The sequence below is a fragment of the Crotalus tigris genome, unplaced genomic scaffold (assembly GCF_016545835.1).
Source record: "Crotalus tigris isolate CLP2741 ecotype Arizona unplaced genomic scaffold, ASM1654583v1 scf7180000024434.1680833, whole genome shotgun sequence".
NCBI lineage: Eukaryota > Metazoa > Chordata > Lepidosauria > Squamata > Viperidae > Crotalus > Crotalus tigris.
The window spans coordinates 797,814-813,895 of NW_024100602.1; the positions used below are offsets into that span (position 1 = coordinate 797,814).

The window sequence follows — 16,082 nt, forward strand, 5'->3', positions numbered from 1 at the left end:
CTAGGGAGACAAGGGCCTGGGTATTTGGTTTTAGGTCAGCCACAATAAAAGCTACAGAACTGCCTGGGCGTCCTGGGCCCTCCTCTGTCATTTGTCAGCTGCTCCTCCTTCCCTGTGCTGTATGTGTGTGTGTGTGCATGTGCAAATATGGAAGGAGGGAGAGAGAAAGAGTGGGAGTGTAGGCTGCTAAACAACATGGGACCGATGCCAGTTTGGTGATCCAGCTGACATCTTTGTAACAATGTAGTACTTTGCGGAGATACTTCAGGCCCATGGCTGATGCCTTGTTGAGAATCCATTCCCTTTGTTTTCTATATCTTGAAAAAAATTAAATCATCCCTGGCAGTTGTCAGTTCCTTTCTCCACTACCATGGCTTTCCTGGTTTGGAAGGACAAATCCTTTCCTCTGTCTCTAAGTCCTTTCTTTGGAACAGATGGTGGCAGGAGTGGGGTAGGGGTTGGGAGTTCATCCTCCATCAAAGGAATGGTGCTTTCTGCCTCCTGTAGAGGTGTCAGCCCATTGCTATTGTGTGGCTCCTTGTATGAGGGGAACTAGTCATTCAAGACAAATGGAAGCAAACCCTCCTCCCCACCCTCACTTCACTGTCTTTGAAATACAAGTTCAAGAGCTATGAAATTGGATCCAGTGGCTGTATGAGAAGGAAGAATATACTTCAACCTTGCTAGTTTTTCTGACTGTAATCATCCACATGCCATTTTTTTCTCCTCCAAATCTTCCTCCAGATGGCACAGATCAAATGCATATACAATATGCTTGAAATTAGATTTGTCGGTGGATGAGTAGGAGATGCCATGATATTTATCTGTTTATTCTGTTGCAATACATATTGTATAGTAAATTGTGTGATTTAAGGATTTGGTACTAATAAGGTAAACCTGCCCACTTTAGATTTACAGACCAAGCTACCTTCTTTCTCACTGTGGATTGTGTGGATATGATCTTCCTAAATTCTTACCCTTGAATGTGGAGTCCTGAGACATTCCAGCTCTCACACAGTCTAGTGGAACTTGGTGCTTTCATATCCCATTACTATGCACATGATTTTCTGCAGCATGTTTGCTTAGCCATTTGCTTAATGGCTGCTTGTTAATGTAAGTGGAGCAGATGTAAGTGCAGATACTGACCATTTAAAATGGAGATTTAAGACAGTTAATCAGTTCCAGTTTTGCCTCTCCACAGAGATATTGGTACAAAGAAGGGTAGTGTCTACAGGAAATTATTTTTGCTTCATACACATTTGAGATAAAAAAGTTGTACCCTGCAGAGTATCAGTTTTAGAATATTGTTTATTGATAAGATGTTCACATGATTCTGTACTTCCATGAAACTTCCCTTTTGCTTTTCCTTTCTATCCTTTGTTCGCCTTGCTACAAATGGTTGTTTTTCTGCTCACCAACTTACAAATTCCTTTTGTTAATCATGGCTGCATGCATTTCTCTAATTGTTGCTCTATATTGAATTATTTTTTAAGTGCTCAGTGAAAAAGCCATGCTTTTCACACAAACATATATAAAACGTATCAATAAGTTATTTTGAAAAATGAAAAAAACATATAAGGCAAAAAAATCCTTATTGTTTTTTTTTTTTTTTTTCAAATGGAGCAGACAGGCTTCTTACTTACTATTTGCTATGAGCAGGCTCTTGACTGAATCTGGTACCCTCTGGTAAGTTAAGGTTCAACTCTCAGTAAAGCTATGATGTTATACCTACCATACTAAGAGTACCCAGTTGGATAAAAAGACTCTTGTTAACCAGCTACCATAATGAGAAAGAAATCTTTCTTTTTCCTATTCCTGAAATCTATCAGATTTTTATAAGATGAGACTAGTAATGGCCACTGTCATTGTAACTATTCATTTAGGGTTGGACTTTCAAGGTACATCATAACCTACATAGAAAAAAATAAAATAAAATCTGGCACTATTCTCATTTTTAAGAAGAATGTTAGTGCCAAAAATATAATTAAGAAAAGTGAATGTGACAAAATGTAATGTGAATGTGGCAAAATTTAATTTTAAATTTTAATTTAATTTAAATTTTGATCAGACAGACCAATAATTAAGGAAAAATCCAAGTTTAGTGTATGTTTTGGGGACTGGGTTTCTTTCTAGGGACCTGGATTGTTATTTGAATTTGATTGGGCACTGCATATTATGAGTGCCTTCCTATTTGACTTTGAGTCATCAGGAGTTGCTGCCTTCCTTCTCGTTCTTGCAGACCTGAAGGCCACATGCATATTTCTTTCCTTTAAATTCGAGATGCACAATCTTTTTCAGGCCAAGAGCTGGAAGGATTGGGTCACAAATTCTACTAGTTCTTTTGGATTTGGGAACAATGACCACACTAATATGAACGGGGAACTTTTATTCCAAGGCAGTATAAAAAAAGACACAAATCAAAGAATCAGACACAAATCATACAGGAATACTGAAACTGTAACATTACCCAATATATTAATTAAGTAATGTCAATTCAAGACAGCAAGTAAAAGCATTCAAGATTACAACATGACAAGAAAGAAAAACTTTATGCCCCTTCTGCTAGTTAGGAATCCCAAAAGGTAGATGATGGTTAGACTCTTTCAAAGTCAGCAGATATGAAGCAGCACTCAGGTGGATCAGCATTGAAGTTCCATTCTATGAGATTTTTTTAATTAACTTATATAAGCCCTGGACCCTAATTAAATACACCTGCTTTTCAGTTGTCTCATCTCACTGGATTTTAACAAAGACAAGGAGAAAAAGTTGACCTTATCTTGGAACACTTTGTCCTTTTGCCAAGAATGGAACAATCACAATTCAAAACTAAGCAGTCCTGCCAAGAATGAGACCATGAAGGCTAAGGAGACTTTGTTTATAACAGGTGGTGATGAGAACATCTCAAAATTAAAAAAAATATGTTTCTCAGAGTTTATTGGATTGGGGATGAGAAAGATCATAGGTTTACATAGGTTTTTCACCAAGGACAAAGCAGAACTAAACAAGACCCAAGTGTGACCCATTAATGAATAGAATAAATGCTTGCTTAATTCTGCATTATATGGAAATATAAAATCACATCAACTTCTATTGGTGAGGAAGAACTGGCAAGGAAGAACTGAGTAGTGGCATGTGCCATGCACATAAAGGAAAGAGGTATGTACCAGTATTCAATTCCTCCTGACCAATTTTCCTATGGAACTACCAGCACCACAGATGTAGGTCCCTGCTTTAAATAAAATTACCTTTTAGAATATTTTATGTTGATTAAGGTGCAGAATGAAGATCCTAAGTTCATGTGTAAGGGAAAAACCTAGTTCAAGAAAAGTACATTAAAATGGATCATTTTGATGATATATTCTTTCTTAGTTTTAGTGTCACTGAGACTGAGGGAGGCCCACCTGTTGGCCTTTTCCAGACATTCTGTCTCTGAGCTGCCTCCTTATTGCTTGGATTCATGTTTCTTCCTTCTCTCATTTCCTTCCACAAATAATGAAAAAAATAAATAGCGCAGAATTCAAGAGCAGGGATTCAGGGGACTGGGGAGAAGATTGATGTGCAGGATAGATTGCCAGTCTCCTGTAGAGCATTTTTCTCTCCTTTTCCACAGGTGCTGACCCTTGACATTCCACAGCAGCCTGGGTCACTAATTTGAAATAAAGCAAACATTAGCCCTCCCCTGAGTCTTAGTTGTGGGGTCTAGACTTCTTGCCTGCATTTACATTGCACTTGTGACTGCAGGATGTGTGGTCTCCATAAAAATAAGTCATCCTGTTCTTAACCCTAGGCAAGCTTCTCTAATCAGCCCTTTTCTTGTAATGGCGAAGAGTAATCTAAAGGTCTGCTCTGGGGATATAGCCAAACGTTGGATTCAATAGAGAGTAGATATTTCAGATAGAACATCATAGATAAAGCACTTTAATTTTGATTTAAAGATCCTTAAAGATTGTCTATATTTGCTTTCCTTGGCCTTTTAATAGATTTGCAAGTTCTATATTTTATTCTATAGAGTATTAGCTTTACTGATACAGGAAATATTATAGAAATATCTATAAATTTGTCTTATAAGGAATTGGACAATGACAGCTTGATTGATGGTTAAGTTGTCTTTGCCTCATTTTGTTCCTGATAACTCTATATGTAATTTTTTTTTCCAATGAAAAATATAGGTTTTCACTAGGTGGATAAATGAGTGTGTTAGATGGTAAGAAAGTAACCAGATAGGGTTAAGATTTCACTCCTACTCAGTTTTACAGTATATTTTTAACTATATTATTAGCTTTTAAATTATATTGTGTAACACATATAGAATTTACTTAGTACCTACTGCTGCAAGTCTGATGGATGAAGATCTCACCTATTTTGTAGCAAAGCTCCATAAATCATACAACCTGTAACTTATACAAGCCTTGGACATGAAACAAATCTTCAGTTCAATAAATTCGTTCTTTCCCATCCTGCAGTCCTTCATATAGACATTTATGAAAGCTAGATGTATTACAATAAAACATAGCAATAATATGCCCATCTTCAAATTTCTATAATTTTGTTTTGATTCTACGATTTATATTACCTATCTTTTGCTTATATGACAACTTATATTAGCTGCTTTTATTTTTATGTGTGTTTTTCCTAGCATACCACTCAACAGGTCAGCATGTAAGGGTTAAGCTCATAATACTCAGAGTTAATGAACAGCATAGAAGAACAATACATTCTGAATAAGTGGAAAAGAAAAAAAATGTTCACATAAATTAGGGGATTAAATGACATACTATGGGGACAGCTAAAGAGAAGAACTGCAATCTCTCTCTGCTTATTAAACGTAATCTAAATGCTAGGTTCATATACTGATGAAATATAGTCAATGACTTTGTATTGACCTTCCAGATATTTCCTTGGATTTTAATTCAAATATTTGTGGATGGTTTCCTCTTCTATTTGTTCTCCTCTTGAAACATTAAATAACAACAAACTTGGTTCCTATCACATCATTCTTAAGTGTCAGAATAACACAAATGCCAATGTCAGATATTCTTGATAGTTCATGGCCAAACTGTTGGTGATAAAGACACGAAGTAGTCTAAATTTAGCTTAAACATGCTTAGGCGAAATCAGACTTCCAGTCCAGGGAGTGACCTCTGACTATCTCATTGTAATTGCAAAGGGCATGGTAGAATCAAGTAGAAGTCACACTAGTGGCTAGATGTAGGACATTGTTGCATCACCCTTCAAATTCTTGTCAAAATAGGCCTACTGGAAAACTAGTTGCTGACCAAGACATCTTCTTTGTTTTCAAGTGCCTAATAGATGCTTCCAAGAGATTCATAAGCAGAGCACTAATCTTCTTCTTCTTGTGCTTTATTCATTATTGGACGTTAGCGATCATGTTAGTGATCCTGTTTTTATCAGCAGCCACGTGGCTTATGTATGGCTAGATTAACAGGAATGAAAAGGGCTGACAAATAAGTTCCCCTGTTGTGCTGTAACTGTGTTGTAAAGCATTCTGTAAGTATCCAGGTATTAAGATTCTGGAGAAAAAAGCCATAAACCACCCAGAGTCATTGGAGACAAAATGGGCAGCAAATAAATTTCACAATAAATAAATATATAATAAATAAATGAATAAAATTAAGAAAGATGCAATTTGCAGATGAAGGCTGCTAGGTTAAAAATTATAGTAGTCCTCAAATTATTATCACAATTAAACCCAAAATTTCTGGTGCTAAGTAAGACATTTGTTAAGTAAATTTTGCCCCATTTTATAACCTTTCTTGCCACAGTTGTTAAATGAATCTCTGCAGTTGTTAAGTTAGTAACACAGTTTTAAGTGAATCTGATTTCCCCACTGACTTTGCTTATCAGAAGGTGGCAAAAGGAGATCACATGATCCCGAAACACTGCAACCATTATAAATATGAGTCAGTTGCCAAGTGTCTGAATTTTGATCACGTGACCATGGGGTGGCTGCAACAGTCGTAAGTGTGAAAAATGGTCATAAGTCACTTTTTTCAGGATGTTGTAACTTCGAATGGTCACTAAACAAACTGTGATAAGTCGAGGACTATCTGTAGTGTTTTAAGTCCTTTGTCTACCTAATAATAGAATTGCCTTGACTATTGCTTACATATTTGTATAAATGCATATTTTTATGTGAGTGTACACACACTTTTTCATAGTCTCTCTCCACTGGTGGCTTTTATATTTGATGACAGGCATTTTTTCTAGGCTTCTGTTAACAAATATACCCATTTTCTAGCCTACTATAAGAAATTTATACGGAAAGCCTAGTCTTTTCACTCTAAGAAGAATTAGCCCTTACCCTATGTTCAGGAAGGTCACAGGAACTGGAGCATGCAACTGTATTATATGCCTTGTACTGTAAATCTTTGTTAGAATAAACTGTCCCTGGCTGCCTAACCCAGTTAAAGGGCATAGGCTTTGGTGACAGGAGCAGTCTGTCATTATTAGCATTTTCTTTTTGGCATGAAATCTTTTTTGCTACCCAGTCGGCTTACAACTCTCTTGCCTTGCAGATGATTACAGATATTGGGAGAGAATGCTATTAATCTTGCTTTCTTCAAAGTCGACATTAGCTTGTGGCAATCTTTGTCTTAGAACCTTATGTCTATGACCTCTGGACATCAAGTAGGTTGAGATGGATTATTATCAGACTTGCATGCACATATGTGCACTCACTAGTAAGGACTTAACAAACTACAAATTTAACCTACCTTTCCCTGAAAACTGCAACCATTTTCCCCCCCAGAATATAAAACCTAGATATTTATGGAAGTTCTTATAACATGTTGCAGCATGATCATTGAACTAGTCTGTCAGTTTAACTGTATATAAGTATAAACACAGCAATATTAGGAAGATATGAAAAATGTAATGGTTCAAGACTTGAATGAGATCTGTTATAGCCTTTGTTTTGACGTGGCTTGCATCAATTGGATTATACACCGGTAGCCTGGGCTGGGTTTAAATTTTTTTTATTTATAAATCTCTAATTCTAAACCAGGTAATGACTACAAAGAATTATCAAAAGCAGATTGGAATAGTTATTTTAGTAAGGCTAGAACAATGACAGCATTCTATGTTTTCATGGGATTTTGTGTTTGTGTTTTCAAGATGATTTTGTGTTTGGTCAGTGTTTTTGTGGCATCATATAATTTTGTGAAGTTGGAAAAAAGTTGCAAATTGTTTTGAGTATTTTCCTTCATGCAAATTTAACCCAGTGAATAAAATGTGGCACACTGATGATAAACTCTTCATTGGGAAAAAAATTAAGCTACACAAGGACACTTTCTCTTTATCCAGTGGCAGGGGTTTTTTTTATCCTGAGATGGCTGCAAATCATTTTAGAGTGTGATCTCCTATGGTATATTAAAAATGGTTAGGCAGAGGGCTTTTTGCCACACCTGACTGCTAGCATCTATTGTTGTATATATCAAGAAATAGGCTATGCTACCACCCAAAACAGAATGGCTTCTCTTATAGTAGCATACAAAAGCATTACTTCAAGTAAAATCAATCTGCTTATATTTGGTATTCTCTCAAAAGCACGCCAGGTGTTCTTTCATATAATATATAGCAATTTGCTTTCATGCCCCAGATGGACTTCAACAATAAACTAATTCAATCCTGTTTTTTTTTCTCTTGAGAATCTCCCCTATTGTAATAATAGTGGGTGACTGATTAATGAAATGTAAAAGAGAAATTAAGGTTTGTATCATATTAAGAAAGGACAGCTGTCTAGAGTATTCTACTTAATGCAGCTAAAATTCATGCAATTATTTGAAGATAATGGGATAAATTAAATGCCTTTGTTTCCTAGTTTTAGGCTATCATGTGAATTTTAAAAAGCATTGGTTGGTTAATGAATGACATAACTTATATATAATTATAAATATATTGTTATTATTTCTTTTATTGCATTATCCTTATAAAGAGAAGACCATTGGAAAACAGCATGCCTATTTTTTTTATTGGATGAGCATATACAGTATCTTAACACTAAACTTCAGGCAGTTATTTGCAACTAAATAAAACATGCTAATAAGACTCATAGACCAAGGAACTCTTTTGTCTTTCTGGTGCTACTACAAATCTGACTATCTAAAAAATTGTTCCCATTGTTGCTCACACTGATGACTCTTCAGAAGCTGTATTGCCTCAATGTAGCGTTCATGTTCAAAATGGAATTGTGGACATCAGCTTGGTGGCATGTTGTTGAATATTTCTCCCTAAGGTTGAACTTGCTTGCCTTTCCAAATTCATACCACTAATAGTTTAAAAAAAAAAAATCTCCCCTGGACAACAATTCTCAGACAGTAGTTAAAGTTTTTATTTCTATTTATAAATTATTGATAAATTACCAGACAATAGTTTGTCATGTGTGATGAAACCATAGGCTGCCCCTAGGCTGGCAGGTGAAGGGCCCAAATAAGCCTTCACATTTACAATTAGATCATAACAAATCATTGATAGCCATATTTTAACATTCAAAAATGAAGACAATTGGAAAAGAGCTAGTTGTTTATATTGCATGCATATATCACATATCACATAATTTTAAAGATATTTATACATGTAATTTTATTTCATAGTATTGTTTTATTTTTTGCTTCATAACAGTGAAGTTGCAAATGACATTAAATCAGTTAAAATCTCTTTGGTTGCTTCCAACTAAACTAATTACACCATAGATACTCCTTTTAAAAAGTTGCCTTATAACCCATTATCTGTTAACGACAATGAGAAATCTCGTGTCATTTATATTATGGTTTGTGGTATGAAATGAAATGAAATTTCTGACATTTGAAGTGATACTTACATAAACTCCTTGAAACAACAATCCTAATTATCCAAACCTCAGGCTGAACCTTCTAGGACCTGCAGTAACACTTCTGTTAATATGCTTACAGCCTCTCTTTTACGTATTAGGAGGCAGCAAGAGCAAGGCATAGTCCTAGAGACTATACCTGAGAAGTACCACCCCTGTCCCTCCTGACTATTGTGAGTGATGCTACCATCTGCCTTAATTACTCCAGTTGTAGACATTTTGGGATAGGCTTTTCCCCCAATCAGATGGAGGAGAACAGTTGTGGAAACTAGATGTGTCCAATGAGATCTGAATGTAGGGTAATCTCAACTGAAATATCTCTTTGTTAGAATCAAATATCATAATTGGCTGGATTCAAATTCCCTTTTAGGGATTATCAACTGATCATGAATTTATTTCACAAGGATGATATAAGGATAAGCAGGATGTGGATGAGGATAAAGCTCTAAGATTTTAAATAAAAAATCAGGCCTCTATATATAGATTCAGAGGTTCATAAACATCAGATGTAAGGATCTGTGGGATGATTAAGTTTATGGATAGCTGTGGGGAAGTGGAGAGCAGAATGAATCTGACACAAGAACTAAGATAAATTCCACCCAATCTCCTCAGACTAGAGGTGGGCAGAAGAAATTCAAGTAGATGAGGAAGGACACTACATTTTAGGTGCTGCTAACTAAAAAATCTTGATAATACTCTCTTGGGTCATGCTACCAATTTCTCATAAGGTAACCAAAGCAGAGTTACTGGTTGCAAGTGCTGATGAGTGGAAGAGGTTTGCTTGAAGCCTTATAAATGATATTGGCTGACGGGTGAGCTGCATTAGACCAATGGATGTTGGGTTACTCATCATGATTTTAACTGTCTGATTTGAATGTATCTATCCCAAATTCATACCTCAAATGAGATAAAAGTATTTGCATACAAAGATTCTAAGCTAGTAGGAAAGTGGCTCAATCTTTTGCATTCCCATGACATCAAAAGTATTCTAGAAGTGAGCTGACTAATTTCTGAGAAAGCTACAAAGAGAATTAAAGGATGTGAAATCAAAGATTTTTAGTGGGTTTTAGTGGGTTTAAAAACTGCAGTTAGCTTCCATGTTAGAGACAACTCTTGCCTTATGCCTTCAGCTCCTGAATCTCAGGTTTTTCTAATGGCACGTACATAACTTGATTTAAAAAGTCTGATCATGAATGATTGAAAAAAGATTAGTAAACATTATTTATTTTATTTATTTATTTATGAGACTTATATACCGCTTTAAGTGCAAGCACTCTCTAAGCGGTGTACACCAGTAAGCAATGTATATATATATTTACATTGCCCCCAACAATCTGGGTCCTCATTTTACCTACCTCAGAAGGATGGAAGGCTGAGTCAACCTTGAGCCAGTGAGATTAGCAGACTTTTAAACATTCCTCAAGTTGTCTGGAAAATGGACAGCCAGTTCCTCTTTTAGAAATGGAATTTTAGGGGAAAAAAATGAAAATCAACTGTGTTCTAGAATGAAAGCAACCCAGTTGTTATAAATTCTGTAATGTAACCATTTTTCCAGTTAGTAAATCTTGAAGTGGGAAACTTGTTTTCAACAAAGCTGATTGCCAGAGGTCTTACAGCTTTAAAATCTCACCTGCTTCCAAAGCCAGGAGTGAAATTGACAAGAATTCTGCCATCTCTTCAATATCTCCAGCTGGCCTTTAAAGCCCTTGGGCAGTACATCTTCTTCCATTTGTGTGGAGTGAGTGTGAGAGATCTTCATTGCTACAGGTTCTGCATCAGCTTGGGGCATGTTAATGATTTTTACCTCTTGTTCTCAGCATTTCAAGTCATCCAATATTAAAAATGTTTTCTGTTCTCCTGTAGTTGCTGATGGAAATAGATGGTGACCAAATGGAAGTGTTCACAATGCAGGAGGCGCTTCATTTATCTGATCACGGGTCAGCCCATATCTGCTTTCTTTAATTGATTGGGAGTCAGTGGAAAGGTGGAGTGTCTTACCTCTTAAGGCCTGAAGCTTCATATGTGTTGTTTTTGCCCACATTTTTTATTAAACATTTCAACTTCTATAAAAGTTAAATATTACTAGTTCCATGAAGTGACTGTGGCTATTGCATGACTCAAACAAGCAACTATGTATTCAAGCCTGTAATTAAAACTATTTGAACATTATCATATGTATCGAAGTACATTGGGTAAAGCTATAGTTTGATATATATAGTATGATATAGACTCATGTTCATAAAAAAACCTATCCTTTCAGCTTTCTAGAAAATATTCCTGAAATATTTCAAAATCTATCTGAAATTATCATCTTATAGATAGATCAGATACTATAATTTTGATGAATAGTGTAATGGCCCTGATTATTGGTGACATTTTTAAAGGATGGCTTGGAAAATTGGTTGAATGTATAAGGGAAAAGGTCTAGCTCTGGGGTAGGCAACCTTGGCTCCTTTATGACTCGTGGACTTCAACTCCCAGAATTCCTGAGCCAGCTCTGCTGGCTCAGGAATTCTGGGAGTTGAAGTCCACGAGTCATAAAGGAGCTATTTCAAGTGCTGAAAATCCTGTTCTGTAGAGACGAGCCTCAGAATCTAAACCATTTTATGTAGTTCTTGGATATCTAAAGTTATGTGCAAATGTTATAATTCTTAAATAATACAAGAAACCCTAAATATTTAAATATACAACATCTCTTGTGCACTGAAGTATATAAAACTCATCACTAAAAGCAGCTCTACCACTCTAGACTCAGTGAGCTACAAAAAGACAGAACATGGAGAAGAATATATACATTCTGAAGGAAGCACAGAGCTTTGAATGTTTTTTAAAATGTTAAATCCAAAGTGTTATATGCATACACATTTGAAGTAGGATATGGGCATTCTTCAAAAAAATGCTAATCACTAACACTGTTGCAGACAGCCATAGCTCAGTGAGGAAGCACAAACTGCACACAGTAATTATCTAGTTCACCCTCCCCCTCCCCCAATGTGGAAAAGCTGCCTGAACTCATAGATAGTTATATGATGCTAACTGGCTGAGATGGTATGTATGAGCGCTATAGAAATGCCTTTCTTATGTGCATTATTTGGTGAAAAGTTATGAAAGCAAAAGAATAAATTCATTTTTTCCCCATCCCTTGAAGTTGGTGTTGACTTCTGGTAAGTGTCTGGACAAGTTCCTATAGTTTCTTGGCAGGATTTTGGAAGTGGTTTGCCATTGCCTACTTCCTAGGGTTGAGAAAAAGTGACTGGCCTAAGGTCATGCAGTTGGGTTTGTGCCTAAGGTGGGACTAGAACTATGGTCTCCCAGTTTCTAGTCAGGTGCCTCTAATCTCTGTACCAAACTGGTGCTCTCAACTCAAATTTCAGCACTGCAAAATCTTAGATAACTCAGTGTTCTATTGAAATTAGTAAAACTTAAAGTGTATGTCTAGACATTGTAAGCAGCAGGTCATTAACAGATATGCTATCTTTTCCTAGTGACAAACCTAGATTACAGTACTGAATAATGTTTATCATGCAGTGGAATTTGTTTTGAATTCTTAGCCATCAGCTAACAAAAATGGTACCAGCTGGGTTAGTAGAGACTCTTACATGTATTTTGTTCTCCTACGTACATCAACATATAAATGCATTACTATTTTGAACTGGATATCGGGATTCCAACCCAGGCAGTCAACAGAATATATTTACTAACACACTAAGTCTGGGTTTCTGATCGGGGTTCTAGCCAGCATGGAGAATAAATGAACTGCAGATGGGCCCCTTCTACCTCGTGTGAAAAATGAATGAAAATTGCTCAGCAAGTAAAAAGAAAATTCCTTGCTACTGTATGGACCAGAAACAAATTTGGATAGCCTGCCATAGATAGTATAGTATGAGAAATAATTTAAAAATTATAATAATTACATTAAATAACACAGTAGAATAATTCCTGTAGTGAGCATCAGAAGCCCTTGAGGAATCAACAATGTACAGCATTTGAAGACGTGTTCCACGAACATCCAATGCTTTACTAGGCCCCAGATTGGAGATTTTAGTAGCTCATCACATATGGAAGAATTTTACAGTCTTATAACTTGGGAAATTAGGCACTTAATGACACAAAGGGACTCTCTATAGAGTAGCTCTATTGCAATCACTTTCTATTTAGAGAGGGTAAAAACATTGGAGATCAACATTATGTTTTTTGCCATTTTTCCTGCTTATTGATGATTTTACTCAAGCATTCTCATCTGGTTTTCTGTGGAATGTTTCCATCCATTATGGATGGAAATTCTGGAAGTTGCAGCTTCAAACATCTGTTGTAGAAGGCAGCTTTAAGAAGGCTGTTGTGCATTTGAGATTATTTTGTGCTTTTATTGCTCTGTTCAGAGCTTGAGAAACAAGATAGGAGGAAGAAAGCTTTATGGGCTACTTTTTGTAATAAAGGCAAATGGGTTTTGTGATTATTTTAGTGCAGCAAAATGATGTATATCTCACAGTGGGGGAGGAATTATCCAGAAATGTTTCAATCATTATGTGACTAAAGGTTTGAGGAGGCAGCTGCCTGGCTGTGACTGGGAACTAATAGGACATGCTAATACCAAGATCTGAACTATTGCCAGCTAGTCAATGTCAGGAGACTGTGGTGTCAGACTCAAAGAAAAGATGCTGGTCTTGCCAAGTGCTGTATGCTTGGCAAAAAGGCAATGCCAACTCTTGTTCAATTGCCAAGTGCTGCCAAGCTCAGCAGGGAGACAAAGTCGGGGTCTTGGTCTTTAACTGGGAAGCTAGTCATGTTCACTAGGATGTATGTGGAAGAGTGCAATTTTGAGCAAAAACACTAAGGCTGGGCTTTGTAACCTTTTTGTGCCATGGAGACTTTTGAGAGTCTACTGAAACACAGGGGCCCTCTTTCAGAAAAAGAATGTAAATGCATAAATAAAATAAAATAAAATAAGCAAATATATAGATTGTATTATGAAAGAAACGTACAGACCGTCACTTCAAAACCACCTCTCAGAGCTCCAAAACAGAAAAAAAAAAAAACCTTCAAAACCACCTCCCAGAACTCTAAAACCAGAAAAAAAAATGGAAGGTAGTTTCCACAGGAGAACAGTATCTTCCTTCGAATTTCAGATGTTTTCCAAGCTGGTTTTTGGACATGTCAAACAAACACAGCAACTTTGTTGTATATAATAATAATAATAATAATAGTAAAGTTGGAAGGGACCTTGGAGGTCATCTAGTCCAACCCCCTGCTCGGGCAGGAAACCCTACACCATTTCGGACAATGGCTGTCCAGTCTCTTCTTAAAACTTCCAGTGTTGGAGCATTTACTGCTTCTGGAGGCAAGCTGTTCCACTGATTAATTGTTCTCACTGTCAGGAAGTTTCTCCTTAGTTCTAGGTTGCTTCTCTCCTTGATTAGTTTCCACCCGTTGCTTCTTGTCCTGCCTTCAGGTGCTTTGGAAAATAGCTTAATTCCCTCTTCTTTATGGCAGCCCCTGAGATATTGGAATACTGCTATCATGTCCCCCCTTGTCCTTCTCTTCGTTAAACTAGACATACCCAATTCTAGCAACCGTTCCTTATATGTTTTAGCCTCCAGTCCCCTAATCATCTTTGTTGCTCTTCTCTGTACTCTTTCTAGAGTCTCAACATCTTTTTTACATCGTGGTGACCAAAACTGGATGCAGTATTCCAAGTGTGGCCTTACCAAGGCATTGAAGAGTGGTATTAATACTTCACGTGATCTTGATTCTATCCCTCTGTTAATGCAGCCTAGCACTGTGTTGGCCTTTTTGGCAGCTGCCGCACACTGCTGGCTCATATTTAAGTGATTGTCTACTAGGACTCCGAGGTCCCTCTCACAGTTACTACTATTGAGCATGGTGCCACCTATGCTGTACTTGTGCATTTGCTTGTCATGTAAGAATCTGAAAGCATATTGACGATGCATTTAATATTAGCTCTTGAAAGCCAAACCTAGAAATCCTATCACTTATGGTAAGCTTGATTGAGGTGGATCAAGGACTTGATAATCAGATAGGAATATAAATGTTAAGAAAAGAAAAGTGAGAGAGAGAGGGAGGAAAAAAAGCCCATTTTCTTTTCCTTTCTCAGGGTATTCAGACTGAACACATGTTTCTTCCTTGTTCCCACTGACAACCCCAGTGACATTTCTGTTGGTATATGTTTTTGCAAATGGTGAATTGTTGTGAATGCAAGTGTTAGATTATTGTTATCTAGCACTGGTGGCTCCAGGGGAAAAGAAGTAGGTGCAGATTAATTTTGCAGATTCCCATTGACAGGAATGTGTATGGTGTTTCCTTATATGCTGTCTTTCCTTAAGCGATATGAGATGGCTGAAATGTATACTAATTATAGGGTCATTTATGCAATAATTATCTATAGTGGCTTAATCAGAGGAAAATATGAGAAAAGCATCATGGAAGGATACAACTTTCTGTCTTGGTAATGTTTTGGCATTGTCATGTTGTAGCTGAAGTGAGTAATTCATGATACCCTCCAGTTTAAAACTGCAGAGCTTTAAGCAAGGCAGAATATTATTTATTTGATTGATTGATTTTTTCCTACCTGTACAAGTAACTCAAGGCACAAAAAATACATAATATGCCCTTCTCCTATTATTTTCCCAACAACCTTATGAGCTGGGTTGAGTTGAGAGAAACTGACTGGCTGAAAGTCACATCCTGAGTTATCTGACTATATAATGATTAACACTGACTTTTAATCTGAAATAAATAATTATACTGAATTTTGCATTATAAACTTTGAGCTATAAGAAACGTTTAACGATGATACTCAACACATAGTGCTCTTAGATCTAAGTGCATTATATTTATTTAACAAATAAATATATTTGTTAAATATGTACTACACAGCACTTCCTGTGATTACGGTAGATTACTTATGAGAAAATGTAACTTGCAAGGGACCAAATGCATATGTTGTCAATAATCTAACTGCATTTCAGCCTATTGTTAGAAATTTCAGTAGCGAGAGAATAGTTTTCTTCGATGTGATCTATTGATTAGTAAGAGAAATGCCTGTATGCACAGTGCTGGAAAAATGAGAATATGCCATCAGAGGAAGAAGTAATAAGAAAAATCCTGGACTGTGCTGAGATGGACAAATTAACAAAAGAGATAAAAGAAAAGGAAGACACAGAGTATTATATAACATGGAACAAGTGGTAGGTCTGGTTGGAGACCAGAAATAATA

At 36.5% G+C, this 16,082-nt stretch overlaps 1 protein-coding gene across 3 annotated transcripts in view; it reads left to right on the plus strand.

Moving 5' to 3' along the window:
* Positions 1–16,082, plus strand: part of SLIT1 (slit guidance ligand 1) — a 153,811-nt gene that overhangs the window by 51,955 nt on the left and 85,774 nt on the right. The gene's annotated exons all lie outside the window — the stretch shown is intronic.